Below are 14,517 nucleotides of genomic sequence, written 5' to 3'. Positions count from 1 at the left end.
GTCTGAAGATCTGCATGTTACTTTATCAGACCTTGGAAATGATATGGTGGGATTCAGGGGAAGGATCACACATCCAACTTTTGATACAGCTAAATGTTTCACAAACTCATTCAAGTACAGATGGGTTTTATTTGCCTGGCATCACCCCTTCTCTACATATACATATGTTTTTACATATGTTTACATATGGATACATATGTTTTTAGATTCAAAATAAGTATTAACTGCATTATCTTCTCTCTTTTTAGTCTTCACTGGATTACTAATTGGACTGGCTTATTTGCAAAGTCTTTGATGATTTTATGTTATGGCTTCCTCCTGTTCCTTCATTTTATTATTTTTATTTAGTTTAATAGCATTACCAACTGGCCTAGTTCATTGATGATAAAAGGCTCCCCCTCCCTCCTACTCCATTATAGACTACTAGTTTTCCTTTGTCTAGTAGGAAATAAGATTTTTATATTTATTAATTTGAGCATTTTTGTTATTTTTCCGGTATTTTCTATTTCCATCTTAGTTTGCCTTGATGTAATCATCCAATACTTTTTGAGAGAAAATATGCTAGGTACCTTAATGGTATAAAAACCAATGAGATTCAGGTTTAATTTGAAGTTCATAACTGATAGAGTTGCCATTTTTTTCCATCATCATACCCTTTCTCTTGGATTTTGTTTAAAAAGGACATTTGGTCGGATTAGACAACTCTGATGATAAGATTGTACTTTATTTGTGGACTATAAGTTTGTTAAACAAGGATGTAAAACTGTCTTTATTCATGGATATTGTAAGTTTGGAGATGCATCTTTCCTTTGATCCTATATTAATTTCTTTTCTTTCTTTTATCTTTGTATGTTTGAATCTTTGTATCTTTGTATCTTTAAAACCAATTTTTGTATTTGTATCTTTAAAACCAATAAAATATAATTTTTTAAAAAATGTGTATTATAATACACAATACATAAATGTGTGTGAATCAATAATACATAAATAAGATAGTTGCCTATCTCCAAAGGGCTCAGAATCTAAAAGGAAACATAAAGGTAGACACCAGGAATAGCCACTGGAGAGATGCTGTACTGGGATGGGATAAGGCCAGTTGCTCTACTCCTGCTAAATATAAGATAATCACCACTTTAACAGGTGTCTTGTTGCTCAGTTAGTAGCAAAGTTAGTATTCTCTCTCTCTCTCTCTCTCTCTCTCTCTCTCTCTCTCTCTCTCTCTCTGTCTCTCTCTCTCTCTCACACACACACACACACACACACACACACACACACAGCAGCCATTCTCCCTCTCTACCTCCCTCCCTGTCCCCCTCTCATACACACACTAAACAACAAAGTAGCCATCAGCAATAGCCACTGGAGGGATGCTGGGATTGGATAAGGCCAGTTGCTCCCCCCCCTAAATATAAGAGAACCACCACTTAAACAGGAGTCTCTTTGCTCAGTTAGTAGCAAAGTTAGTACACACACACAATGCAACCTCACAAACACTGCAGCCTCTCACACACACCTCTCTCTCTCTCTCTCTCTCTCTCTCACACACACACACACACACACTGTAGCCTCTCTCTCTCACACACACACACACACACACACACTGCAGCCTCTCTTCCTCCCTCTCTCTCACACACATAGCGGTCCCCTCTCTCGGGTAAATCCGAATCCGAACCAAATCGGGGGTGATTCGGGTGAGCAAAATTCGGGCACAGAACAGAACAGGGGTGTTTCGGTTCGGGTCCGAACCGAAACACCGAATTGCACACCCCTATTAAACAGCACCTTTTCTAAGGCAGAGGAACAGTATTAAAAAGGTATCACTACAGTGGGGTAAAGAAATTGAAGGGCTGTGTTCCCAAGGCTCAGGCAGGGAAGGAGCTGACTGCCATACTGGTCGCTTGCAATGCTTCAAAGGTCTTACTGCACAGACTCTTAGCAGTAAAGGTGCCTCTTAAAATGCAACTTTGAGGATCAATTGTGAAATAACCATCAATTGGGCCCCAGAGGAATAAACAAAAGACACTTTTCTGGCATGCAGTCTAAAGGCTGAAACTATGGAAATCGACTAGAAAATCATTTAAATACCACTTCCTCAGCCTGAAAGAACATAGCCAGCCCTTTGAACCCCTGTTCAAAAGAGAAAAACCTTAAACTGATCTATCTAAGCCTTCGTTCAACAGATCTTCACCAAATGTGCAGGATAGGTGTCTCTTGTCACCTAGTGAATACATGCTGATGGCCAAGCAGATTGGATAAATTGTTTTGATTATATAAGCAATAGAATGGTCAGGGCTTATAATGCTGCAATGTTGAAACTACTCGCAGGCTGAACTATGCTTGCACAACTTTGCCAGTATACTAATTAAGGCTATCGATATAGGGCTTTTGAACAAGAGTTCTCAAAGCAGTTTACATAGCAAAAGGAATTAAAAGACTGTCCCCTGTTCCAAAGGGGCTAACAACTCTCACACACACCCATCAGCAGCTACTGGAAGGGACATTATGCAAAGATGAATAAGAACAATTGTTATCCCCCTACCTAAACTAAACTAACTAAAAGAAATAAGAGAACCACTACAGTTAAAAGGTCCCTCTAGTAGAGACAGCCATTTTTTTTTACAAGCTGAGCATTGTGTATTTCATTGTTATTTAATTTGGAATATGACTGAAGGTCATTGCTCAGCTCTTGCAATTCTGCTGACTTCAGTTCTACGTTAACTGCAGATCTAATTTTGTTTTGTACTGGTCATCAATTTTTAACAAAATGTAATAGTGTTCAATAAGGTGAGTTGCAAGTAGACCAGCTGTCACTGGAAATATAATGGTGTACTGGATTCTATAGAAACGGTTGTTTTCTAGTACCTGGAATATATAGTAAACAAAAGAAAAAGCAGCAAAAGAAGAAAGTGAGGTGAAGGCAGACACACACATGCCTACCTCATATAGATGAATGTGCTTGTAATAACTAAATACAGGCGAGGTGAGAAAAATGTGTCTCACCTGTGATATAATAGCCACCCTTATGGGAACAGCCTACAGAACAATATTAGTACATTTTCTTCTAAGCTTTTAAAGGCTGAATTGTATCTGTTACGTTATTAGTCTTTCCTTTAAGCAAATGGATTGTGTACCTTATTTTGTTGATGGATTTTTCTTCTTAGTTTTCTATTATCTCCTTTCCCACCCCCATTAAGCTGATACTATTTTATTCTGTTCAAGCTCTTGTTTTCCAAACCAGCTACTGATTTCTAATCTCTCATTATATAGTTATAAAAATCATACTTTGTGCCTAACCTGACTTTCATTCACATATACATAGGACAAGAGTTAAATTATTTTTTCTTTCTTTTAAACTGCATCGTCTCCATCTTTTGACAGGAGTTAATGCAGCTAGGCAGATCCACCTACATCAACATTTAAGGCTAGATGTATAAATAAGTATCTCAGGTGAAATATCCAAGCAAGAAGCCATTTTTCTCTCAGCTTCATTCACAAGATCCTATTGGCAAGTTACAAGATTTGTATTTTCTCTGCCACAGTACATCAGACTGTTTCATCACTTTTTTTCTTTGTGCATCAAGTGCACATTTGAACCAAAGCTGTTATGAAAACAAAGTTCCAAAAGATAACTGTCTGTTTTCCACGCTATCCATCTGTCCTTCATTTTCTGTTCTCTTCTCTGGGAAGTATAGAGGAAGTTGCAACAGATTTACAAAGGAAAGACTAGCAGGTGGCTGTCCAAATACCTCACTACCTGTTCCTGCAAAGCAAACATAAAGCAATCATTTTGGCCAAAAAGGAACAGAAATGGTCCTCCCACCCAATCACAATTCACTACAGGAGATCTAGAAGAAACTAGAAAGATAGAAAGCAATTAATTTCCCAGAAGATTGTGCAGTCTAGGAAGTGCTGCTCAATCAAGCATTTCTCAAAACTGTAGTGTTAGTTATTGGGGGGGGGGAGGGGGAAAATCATGTTGAATCAGTCGCTGACTCTCTGATTTCCATCTATCTTGCCCTGCAGATTTTATTTTGCATAGTGCCGAGGAGATGTAGCTTTAACTCATCCTACAACATTCTTTGTGATCTACACTCCTGTTATGGAGTCAATTGGGAAACAGTGCAGAATGGGATTAGGGCTGCAGTTCAGTGGTAGAGCACCTGTCTGAAATCCTAGAGAGCTGCTGACAGGCTGGGTAGATACTACTGAGCTAGATGGACCAATGATCTCTGACTTAGTATAAAGGCAGCTTTCTATGTAAGTGGCAAGATTCTTTGGCCAACTTTCAGAGAAAGTCACGCAAGTGTCAGGAGAAATTTAAAATGGGAAGAAGTGCATTAGTACCGGGAAGACCAATGGACGGTCTGCTCTAACTCGTTTGGGCAGAGCTCTGTTTTTCCATCTGTGTGATATTCACCATTTTCTCCACAGAATCTAATCTGTGCATTCCTGCAGCATTATAGTAGCTGTACAGTGTTTTCACATTGTTTCCTCCTTTGCCTCGCTGCACTGCTGTCCTTCATGGCCAGGCTAAGTCCCAAGGGACAAGATCTGTCACTCTCACCATGACAAGGCAGAAAATGAGAGACCTAGCAGAGGTGCTCTGGCAGCTTGGATGTTGGTGTATTTAGTGGCACTCAGCCATTGCTGCTGTCTTACCTCCAAGGGGTTGCCATCAGAAGATCAGCTGGTCTACATAAGGCCTGCACCTAAAGCAATGGCCTTTGGGAAGGATCAGATGTTTGCTCTTCCTGAGGGCATGGCTTTGGGAGGTAGCATGGTGGCGATGGTTTGGCCACAGAACTGGAAGCTGGCAGTAGATTTCTCCAGGAGCAAGGGTCTGACTCTGGCTGGGGTGTGGGGGTCCCAATGCTGGAAATGGGTCTGTTCTCTGCTAAGCAGATGGATCATGCCATGAAGATGACAGTTACTTTGGCAGAAGACCTCCCATTGGGGTCAACGTCTTCTTCCCCACAATGGTTTTTGAAGATATCTGAGGAAGAACTGTGTCCCTGGGCATGCTGAAAAGACAGTTCTTCCTCAGTGAGAAGAAGCCCTGTCCAGACCCCCATTCAGCCATAGGTGATGAACCATCAAATAAAGGGTTTTTTCCTGAGAGGCTTGGGTGTTGGTCCCAGGCTCCAGCCGCAGGGGAGACAGCAGCTTTCAGGCTGCTTAGTGGCTGCAGCAGGTGATCGGCTTCCAGTTGTCTCCTCCTCTGCCCCTAGAAAGAAAGGAAAATAAAGGATTATTTTAGTTTTATTTACCCATTTATATACCACCAGAATTCATATGTCTAGGCAGTTTGTACAATAAAAATTGTACGGATGTTGCTGAACTACAATTCTCATCAAATTGTAGCTGAAGATTATGGGAATTGTAGTTCATCAATGGCACAGCAGGGAAATGACTTGATTATCAAGCCCGAGGTTGCTGGTTTGAATCCCCGCTGGTATGTTTCCCAGACTATAGGAAACACCTAAATCGGGCAGCAGCGATATAGGAAGATGCTGAAAGGCATCATCTCATACTGTGCAGGAGGAGGCAATGGAAAACCCCTCCTGTATTCTACCAAAGAAAACCACTCCTGTGGGCGCCAGGAGTTGAAACCGATTTGACAGCACACTTTACCTTTAATGTCTGGAGTACCACAGGTTGAGAATCCCTGGTTTGCATGATTTCTTCTAGTATGTTTGGACAAAAACAAGACATGGACATTCATAGTTGAATATGATAATGATGTTAATATTTAATGATGGGAGGGGCCACATAGCTTGGGGCTTCCCAAAACTAGCTAGTAGCTAGCCCTGCTTGGATAGCATAATCCAAGGGGAGAACCCCTAGAGGCCCCTGACATCATCCAGCCAGACTCATCCTCTTCTGCAGCCCCTCTTGAAGTGCTTTCCAGGCTACTGGGGGAGGAGCTTCATTCACTTAAGGACAGGTATCCAGCAAATACACATGGAAGGCATAAGGCCTCTTGCTGAATATCTATTAGAATCATCTGGGATGTGGGCCCATCTATAACAACAAAGGGGGCAGCAGCATTAATATCCTATCACCATGAACAAGAACCAGCTCTTAATTCAAGGCCAAGCTAATGCCTTTAGCAGCTATTGCTGTGCTTGCTCATTCTCGCTCTCCCCCCCTTCATGCAGTGTTGTATGCCTCAAGTGTATGAGGAACAATACCTATGAAGTGTAATTTTATAGTATTTTTTCACTATTCATGGAATGAAGAGGAAAAAGGAGATCTCTCCTATTTTGTAAGGGGCCTCATAAATGCATGGCTCCATTTAAGAATTAATTAAACATCATTATTATTATTATTATTATTATTATTATTATTATTATTATTAATAATAATTCAATTTCTATACCGCCCTTCCAAATATGGCTCAGGGCGGTTTACATGGAGAAATAACAAACAAATAAGGGAAGGGAGAAAGCCAGAGAAAGGGAGCAAGTCTTTGGACTGGAAGCTGTGGTAGAAAATGAAATGAAAGAAAGGAGAGCAGAAAGAATATAGCCCAACTAAAAAGCCAGGGCACAGTTGGCCAAAGTTCATCACAACTGAATCCTACTAAAAAGTCATCAGACAGGCCTTAGTCACAACTGAGATAAACCCCATTGACATGACTGGGCCAAGTTGTGAGGAGCTTAGGTGGCCTCTGAGTTTTTCCCCTTCCATTTCCCTTCTTCCACTTCCACCACCTGCTTTACTTTCTCTGCTCCAAATGATTTATTCCTTCCTCACCTATGACCCTCCTTCCTTTATTTTGCTAGCACTTTAAAGAGACACTACCAGGACTTTTATATACTTTAACTTCCACTTGTATTATAGGCATGGCGGTGGGTGGCGGGAGGCTTGACCAAGTTACTCACAGATTGATTTGAACAAAACAAATGCTTTAAAAAAAAAAAGTTCTGACATCATCCTGGTTCACTACTGAAAAGTAGAGTCCCTGGCTTACTTGGTTACAAAGCTGTTACATTTCATAGGCATCTTTCCTCAAAACATGAGGCATACGCAGCCTCCATAAGGATCTTCTCATGAACTGCTTTTCTCCGCAATTTTTACAGTTAGTCCCATTTTGTATGTGTGTCCCATAACCCTTCCCAGTTATCCCAGTCTCTTCTCAAGCAGGCTGTTCTTACCAACTACACACACACACACTAACTGGCTTTTTAGAACTGCTGGTTTTTAACCTCCCTCCCTCTCCCACCTTCCACTAGGGGTTTCCCAGTCAGCGCTGCAGGGCTTTTTTTTCCTGTTGGGCTCTTAGTAGGGGCTTTAACTCCTACTTGTCTGGATAACATTCCAACATAAGCACACACAAGACTTTATTTCCCCCCCTTCTAACCCCATTTCATCACAGACCCATCACTATGCGGGTGGCTTCTAACCCTTGTGAACATCTAGATCAGTGTTTCTCAACCACCGGTCCACAGACCAGTGCCAGTCCAAAAGGTGTTGATACCGGTCCATGAGGCATCACTAATAAAAATCACACACACACCCCCAAAAAATTTTTTTTCAGGCCAGCAGGGGCTCTCCAGAGCTCATTTCCAGGGAGCTCTCACCGCTGGATAACACTCATTTTGCTTCCTCAAAATGAACACTATCCAGCAGTGAGGGCTGCCTAGAAATGAGCTCTGGAGAGCTGCCCAGAATTTGGGGGAGGGGGGTGCCTGGGGGTGGGGGCAAGGGAGGAGACCCCTTTACTAACTGCTGGTCCGGGAAACTGCGCACCAATAATGTACCGGCCCATGACTCCAAAAACACTGAGAAACACTGATCTAGATGACACCATTTCCTACCTGCCAAGATGAGAGAGAAAGGGGGAGACAACTAGTTCAGAAGATAGCAAGGTGGCTCCTACACTCCTTCACATATCAAGTGTCAGTTAAGGAGTAGACCGTTGAATGGCGGTGATACACATTGTTTGTTGCTGTTGCTATGGTAACCTGCAGGTTGTGAAGAGGGCCAGAAGAATATCAGAAGATGATGGGAGATGACGCCATGGCAGAAATTAGCACAAAAGACCGGAGCTGAGTTTGAGTGTAAGGAAAATCAGTTCACCCAGCCTGGTAGACATCTTCACAGGCTCACATCAACCAATCAGTCAAATCATCATTCATCTTCACTTTGACTTTCAGAGGAAGAAATCAGTCCTAAGAATAATTTTCGAAGCTCACTGGAAGTGCCTTTGGGGTTCAGACAGAAGCTCCACATGCTATGTCATCAGGTATCCTGCCATCTGCATATTGCATTAGAGAGAACTAATCCCCGTTGCACGGAAGGCTCAGGATCTCACAGAATCTAAAAACCTCTGGTCCTCTTACCAGTGTGCCTAGAACCTTTTGATTGTTGAGTTGCAGGAAGTAAGACGGAAGAAATTGTATATTGTCTAAGGCTCTGAATCAGTAAGTCTTGGGTTCAAGTTTTACCTCTGCTATAAACACAGTTAACAGCTTTCAGTAAGCCACTCCCTCACCCTTGAAGGGATGTTCATGAGCCAGTTAAACGCCTCCTTTTGGAAGCACCAAACTGGCTCAGGTGCCCACAGCCAAACCAGATCATTGGAGCAGGAAGCGGTTCCCTTAAGCAGATAAGCAAGTCCCTACTTGCTCCACTGTTTCCCTGCCGCTTTTCCGTGTGTGATGCTTGCTTGAGCAAAGGCCATATGCAGCTGCAGAACTGTTCCCTGCAGCCTGCATGCAGCGCCGGCATGCATGTGTGCCAGCCATTTGCATGCTCAGCGTGGTGAGCATTTGTGTGCCGATGCTGTGTGCAACCTGCAGGGAACAGCACCACAGTTGTGTGGGGCCTTTGCTCGAGCGAGCACTGCACCAAGAAAAGTGGCGGGGCAGCAGAGGAGCAGGTAAGGACCTGCTTACCTGCTCCAGAAGGGAACCGCTGCCCACCTGTGCCTGCAAGAAGGTCCACATCCCTACACCCTTGGCCCCATGAGCAATATGGGAGCTATAATACCAACCTATCATTCAGGGTTGTTGTAAAGATTTCTACAAGATAATCCGTGTGGAATGCTTTGAACATGCTATAGGCAGAGTATTATTATTTAGTACATTTGTATCTCACCTTTTTTCTGTGCTGGCACTCTGTGCTCAGGTTCCCAAGCAGGAGTTAGCTTCAGCAAGGTTCCTGCATTATCTGCCTTCAAAACTTCATTCTCTGTCCTTAGTGACAGATCCCTCCGTTTAGCACTGCCTCTCCCCCCCATGTCTCAGACTGTAGGTCACATGATACAAGTCAGGCTGCTCACATGATGGATGGCTCCTCCCTACTAGGAACATTATCTTCATGTAAAAACAAACTAAACAAACCCTAGTTTGTCTTGGATTCTAGCCAGAGATGCACCTCGGTAATTCGGGAACGTGTACCTAAAGGCCTTTGGACCACCGCCACCACCACCCCGCTGCACACCCACACACACCCACACACACTGTTAGTTAAGCATCACACACATCGCCCCCCCCCCCCAATATTTTTAACATGTGGGTTCTTGAGGGCACAAACAACAACTGAACTCACAAGAACATAAGAATATAAAACTGGTATATTTATGCAAATATCCATTAGCAGAAACATTCAACATGCAACTTAACATATTCCCACCCCACATATTTCTTTCCCCACTCCCCCATCTCTAAAGCATCAGGCAAAGGTCACAATCACACTTGACTGCCTGGCGCAGTGCAGGCCAGTGGCAACCACACCACCCAGGACAGACTAAAGGGGATTTGGGGGCCCTCAGGAGGTGTGGATTGGACTTTGGCCCCAAAGTCCAGGATTAAGAGTGCCACTGATTCTAGCCCAGGTCAGTCTCCTTGGTATTCTAGTTTTCTGTGCACAGTGTTGTTTTTAATGGAGCAGCACTCCAACAGGCGTCTCCACTTGCTGTGGAAAGTGGGACAGGCTAGACACAGGTTGATCACCTCCCCAGAATGAAACCATAACACCCAGGACATTTTGGGGAGTGATCTCTGTTTAATGCAGAAGCTGTCTGTGGTGGCAGCCTATCCTCATGGAGTCTGCAAAATGGTTAGCCGGTGATGTAGCAGCAGGTATTCCCCCCGTTGTTCCAATACAACATCCTGAGATTTTTTTTATGCTTTCTGAGTCTGGAACAGAACAGAATACAAAAACAATTCCATGCACACCCCTAGTATTCACTCCATTCCAGCAAAAGCAAGCTTCTGTGATGAGGAGGGCCAAAGTGCGGGTCAGTCTTGAGCTCTCAAGCTGGTGGCTGAATTGGCCACCTCTGACACCGACCCTGAGCCTCTGTCATGGATTTTTGTTCTTTAGATAATAATGTCATAATAATAATGTCACCTTGTATTTCCTTGCCTAGAGAAGGCAGAACAATAAGCACAAGCGATTCAGTATCTTCAACATGCTGGGCTGCAGTTATGAACATTTTCCAAGTACCTCTCCTCTGCTGATCCCAAAAATCTAAGTTGCTGACTTACAAGCAAGAGATATTCTGCATATTGTCCAACAGTACATTCTCCCACCTTTTGTTCCTTGCTGCAATGTCAGACACTTGATGGTACCTAGTGAAGCACAAACATCCAAGAAAGAACTTAAAAATCCCTACCACATTGTGAAGGAGAAATCTTCAGAGGAGAAGCTTGTAGCCAAAGTTTGTCTATACCTTCTCCGAAAAATGTTATTCTGCCCTCAAGCATGTCTAGATTATTATTGTGCCTACCTTGGGGGTAGGTACCTTAGTGAGGTAGCCTCTTTTAAAAGTTGGAAACTCCAAACCAAGACCACCTAAATAGTGAAGCAATGCAATCCTTCAAATCCTGGACTACAAGTACCTGTTAATTGCTGTTGAAGAGTGGCCTTCTGTGCAGGCACACATTTGGACACCTTCATCAAGAGCCCTGCTGTCAATTAAGATTGTCTGAGGAGACTCATTTGCAGTTACCACTAGCTTGTCTGGTGACTCAGCGCAAGCTTATCTATACTTGCTCTCGGGCTGTGGAATGCATTTCTTGTTGAAGAGCTATACCAATGGCCTTCAGAAGAACACTGAAGACACATCAGTCAAGCTTTTAGTTCATTTTAAACTTGAATTTTAATCTGTTTAACTATTGATTTTAAGTTTATAGATGTTTCATTATTTGCAAACCACCCTGAGATTGGGTTATAGACGGTATACAAATGAGTGAAAGAAATATTCTTTGTGATGTTTATGCCTTCTGCCTTTTGTGCATTTATTAGGCATGAAGCCTCTATCAAGAAAATCCTTTACTCTTGTTCATCTGTTTCCTCTACATCAAAATTTTGTTTCGTCTCACAATCCTTATTTAATTCTTTCCATGCTGCTTCTTTCTTCACCATGTAGTCAAGCAATGCCTAGTTCTCTTTTGGCAAGCATTAGATTGATGAGTTTGCTTCCAATGGGATATCAAGAATATCTCTGTGATAAAGTTTACACTTCCCAGCCTACACCAATGATTCAGGACTCAGGCTTGGTTCTAAATTCCCTGCGTATAGAAAAGTAGCATGTCAGGAAGGCCAGGCTACAACTCTTCTCCTTGACATCTTGTTTTCTGTGTGCAACTGGCAGCAAGTGGAGGGAGCGAGTCTCTTCCTCAGCTCAGTTAAACAAGCCACCTCAGGAAAGGCAGCCATCAGAGTCACAAAGTCCAAGTCAATCGGGTGGATCCTGAGGAGGGCATTTCCGCAAGTGGAATAGCATTTTTACTTGCACGAGGGAATTCCATCTACTCCCCTCGCTACTAGTGGCAGCCCCCTGTACTATGAATGGTACTAACCCTGCGAGTCCTCTTACCTTCAGAATCAGCTTTTTATGGCATGCTGGAGCTGCAGGATGGAGAGGGTCAGAAAGGCCTATTCTGCAAGTGGTGCATCACTTATGGTTCTTTGGAGCATCAAAACAAGTTTCTAAGGACCAAGTCCTACTACACTAAGGCTGCACAGCTTTGGCCCTCTAGCTGTTGGACTGTAACTCTCATCATCCTTGATAATCCAACAATAGCTGGCGGGCCAAGATTGTGCAACCCTGTATGTACTACACACTGCTTGACTCACTGGTTTTGGTCACCAGATATGCTGAGAACAAGATCAAGAAATTTCTCATCCAAATTGCATTAAAAATAAAAAAAACATCTATAAGCAATTACATTTTGTTTCTGAAAAGCCTCTTTGGTCGCTTTAATAGAAGAGTATTAAACTTCAATAGTTAATAAAACAGTGAGTACACTGGACTTCCAATTCTCTTTTACAACATTCAGATTTCTTTGGGGTGGGGTGGGGTGGGGTGGGGGAGTGACCTTCCATGGTTTGAAGGTAACATAGTAATCCATAATCCGCACAGGAGTAGGATAAACACATTGCTAGTGTGCACAGGTTAAAAATAACTAGCTGTTTTAATAGAGAGATCTCAGTTCAGGATTCCAGTCCTGTACTGTTATGTCACCATGTCAGTACAAGACTGATAAAGTTTCAGTGATGTGCAACAGGAAAAGTATTGGCTGAATTGTCAGTTCATATTAATCACATTTCTAGACTGCATCACAAGATTTATCTCAATACTAATACAATGTCTTAACTTCTATATGTACTCATAAACAATTAAGTTTCCAATTGATTTTAGAGAAGCAGGGAAATGGAGAGAGGAAGAATTGTAGTTGCTCTTTGAACTGAAAACTTCCATACTATCATATTCAGCTGAATTCAGTCATATTCAGCACCATAAATTCAGCCAATAGATTTATGTTCAGCATGTATTTTTAAAAGGGTATTCAAAGTATAGTTGAAAACCCTAGTACAGGTTTAGTATTAGTGATTTATATTACACACACAAAAAAAAAAAATCTCAAAAGAAATTGAGTGTTGCTGGCAGCAAGCAAACTTGCCTAATACTAATACGTCATAGAAGTGCTGTATTCACCAAATACAGAACTATTTGTGAGAATAAGAATGTCTGCACCAATAGTTCCTGGAAAACCTTTGTAATTGGGCGTGCAGGGGTGGGTGGATTGAAGCTAGAATAACTGCTAAAAATGTAGCGGATAAAATTTTAATTTTGCCATTAATAAGCTTTTGCTTATTTATTTATTTATTTGATTGATTAATTTTCTATACCACCCTTCCAAAAATGGCTCAGGGCAGTTTACACACCCACAACCCCAAGATCCCTCTCCTGGTCAGACACTGACAGCTCAGATCATCAGCGTATACTTGAAGTTGGGGTTTTATGTCCCAATGTGCATCACTTTACCCTTGCCAACACTGAACTGCATTTGCCATGTTGTTGCCTGCTCCCCCAGTTTGGAGAGATCCTTTTGGAGCGCCTCACAATCCGTTTGGGATTTCACTACGCGGAAGAGTTTGGTATCATCTGAAAATTTGGCCACATCGCTGCTTACCCCTGCTTCTAGATCATTTATGAATAAATTAAAAAGCACCAGTCACCGTACAGATCCCTGGGGGACCCCACTTCTTACTTCCCTCCATTGTGAAAGCTCTCCATTTATACCTACCCTCTGTTTCCTGTCTTTCAACCAGTTAGCAATCCACACATGTACTTGTCCCCTTATCCCATGACTGCTAAGTTTCCTCAGGAGTCTTTGATGAGGAACTTTGTCAAAAGCCTTTTGGAAGTCCAGGTATACTGTCAACTGGATCACCATGATCCAGACACTTGTTGACACTCTCAAAGAACTTCAAAAGGTTGGTGAGGCAAGATTTACCTTTGCAGAAGCCATGCTGGTTCTGTCCCAGCAGGGCCTGTTCTTCTACGTGCTTTACAATTTTATCCTTGAGGATGCTTTCCATCTATTTGCCTGGAACAGACGTTAAGCTTACCGGCCTGCAATTTCCCAGATCACCCTTGGATCCCTTTTTGAAAACTGGTGTTACATTAGCTACTTTCCAGTCCTCTGGTACAGAGCCTGATTGCAGGAAGAAGTTATATATTTTAGCAAGGTGGCCGGCAATTTCACATTTGAGTTCTTTGAGGACTCTTGGATGGATGCCATCCGGACCTGGTAATTTGCTAGTTTTCAGTTTTTCCAACTGTTCTAGGGCACAGTCGTTCACCATATCTAGAAATTTAAACTATTTGTCATTACCCGACTGTAAATTTACCCAGTCTATGTGTGAGTAATTGGTCACCCATTATTACTGCTCTGCCTCTCCTTGACGCCTCCCTGATTTCCTCTTGCAACGCCCAGTCACTGTCAGCATTTTGTTCCAGAGGGTGATAGCACATCCCCAGTAGCATATTTCCTTTCAGGCCTTGTATTGTCACCCACAGGGTTTCTGTGGAGGACTCCAGTACATCTGTTTTCTACCTTGTTAGATTCTATCCCTTCTTTAACATGCAGTGCTACTCCACCTCCAAGGCCTGTACTTTCTATAGAGTTTATATCCAGGGATAACAGTGTCCCATTGGTTCTCACAGTTCCACCATGTTTCTGTTATGCCCACTATATCTATTTCTGTGTTTCTAAA

General features: G+C 42.5%; 1 long non-coding RNA gene across 2 annotated transcripts; it reads right to left on the bottom strand.

The window, feature by feature from the left end:
* Positions 1-921: 921 nt before the first annotated feature.
* Positions 922-7,306, bottom strand: LOC128345285 (uncharacterized). Of its 2 annotated transcripts, XR_008316364.1 has the most exons (3): positions 5,632-7,306; positions 4,660-5,224; positions 922-3,760 (listed from the first exon to the last, which is right to left on the bottom strand). It is a non-coding gene; the product is annotated as an uncharacterized LOC128345285 (long non-coding RNA). The 2 variants fall into 2 exon arrangements; XR_008316362.1 differs by having other exon boundaries at positions 922-5,224.
* Positions 7,307-14,517: the final 7,211 nt, after the last annotated feature.

This window comes from Hemicordylus capensis, chromosome 1 (assembly GCF_027244095.1).
Source record: "Hemicordylus capensis ecotype Gifberg chromosome 1, rHemCap1.1.pri, whole genome shotgun sequence".
Taxonomy (NCBI): domain Eukaryota; kingdom Metazoa; phylum Chordata; class Lepidosauria; order Squamata; family Cordylidae; genus Hemicordylus; species Hemicordylus capensis.
Note: the sequence above shows the minus strand (reverse complement) of the source record. Positions and strands in the feature narration are given on the sequence as shown.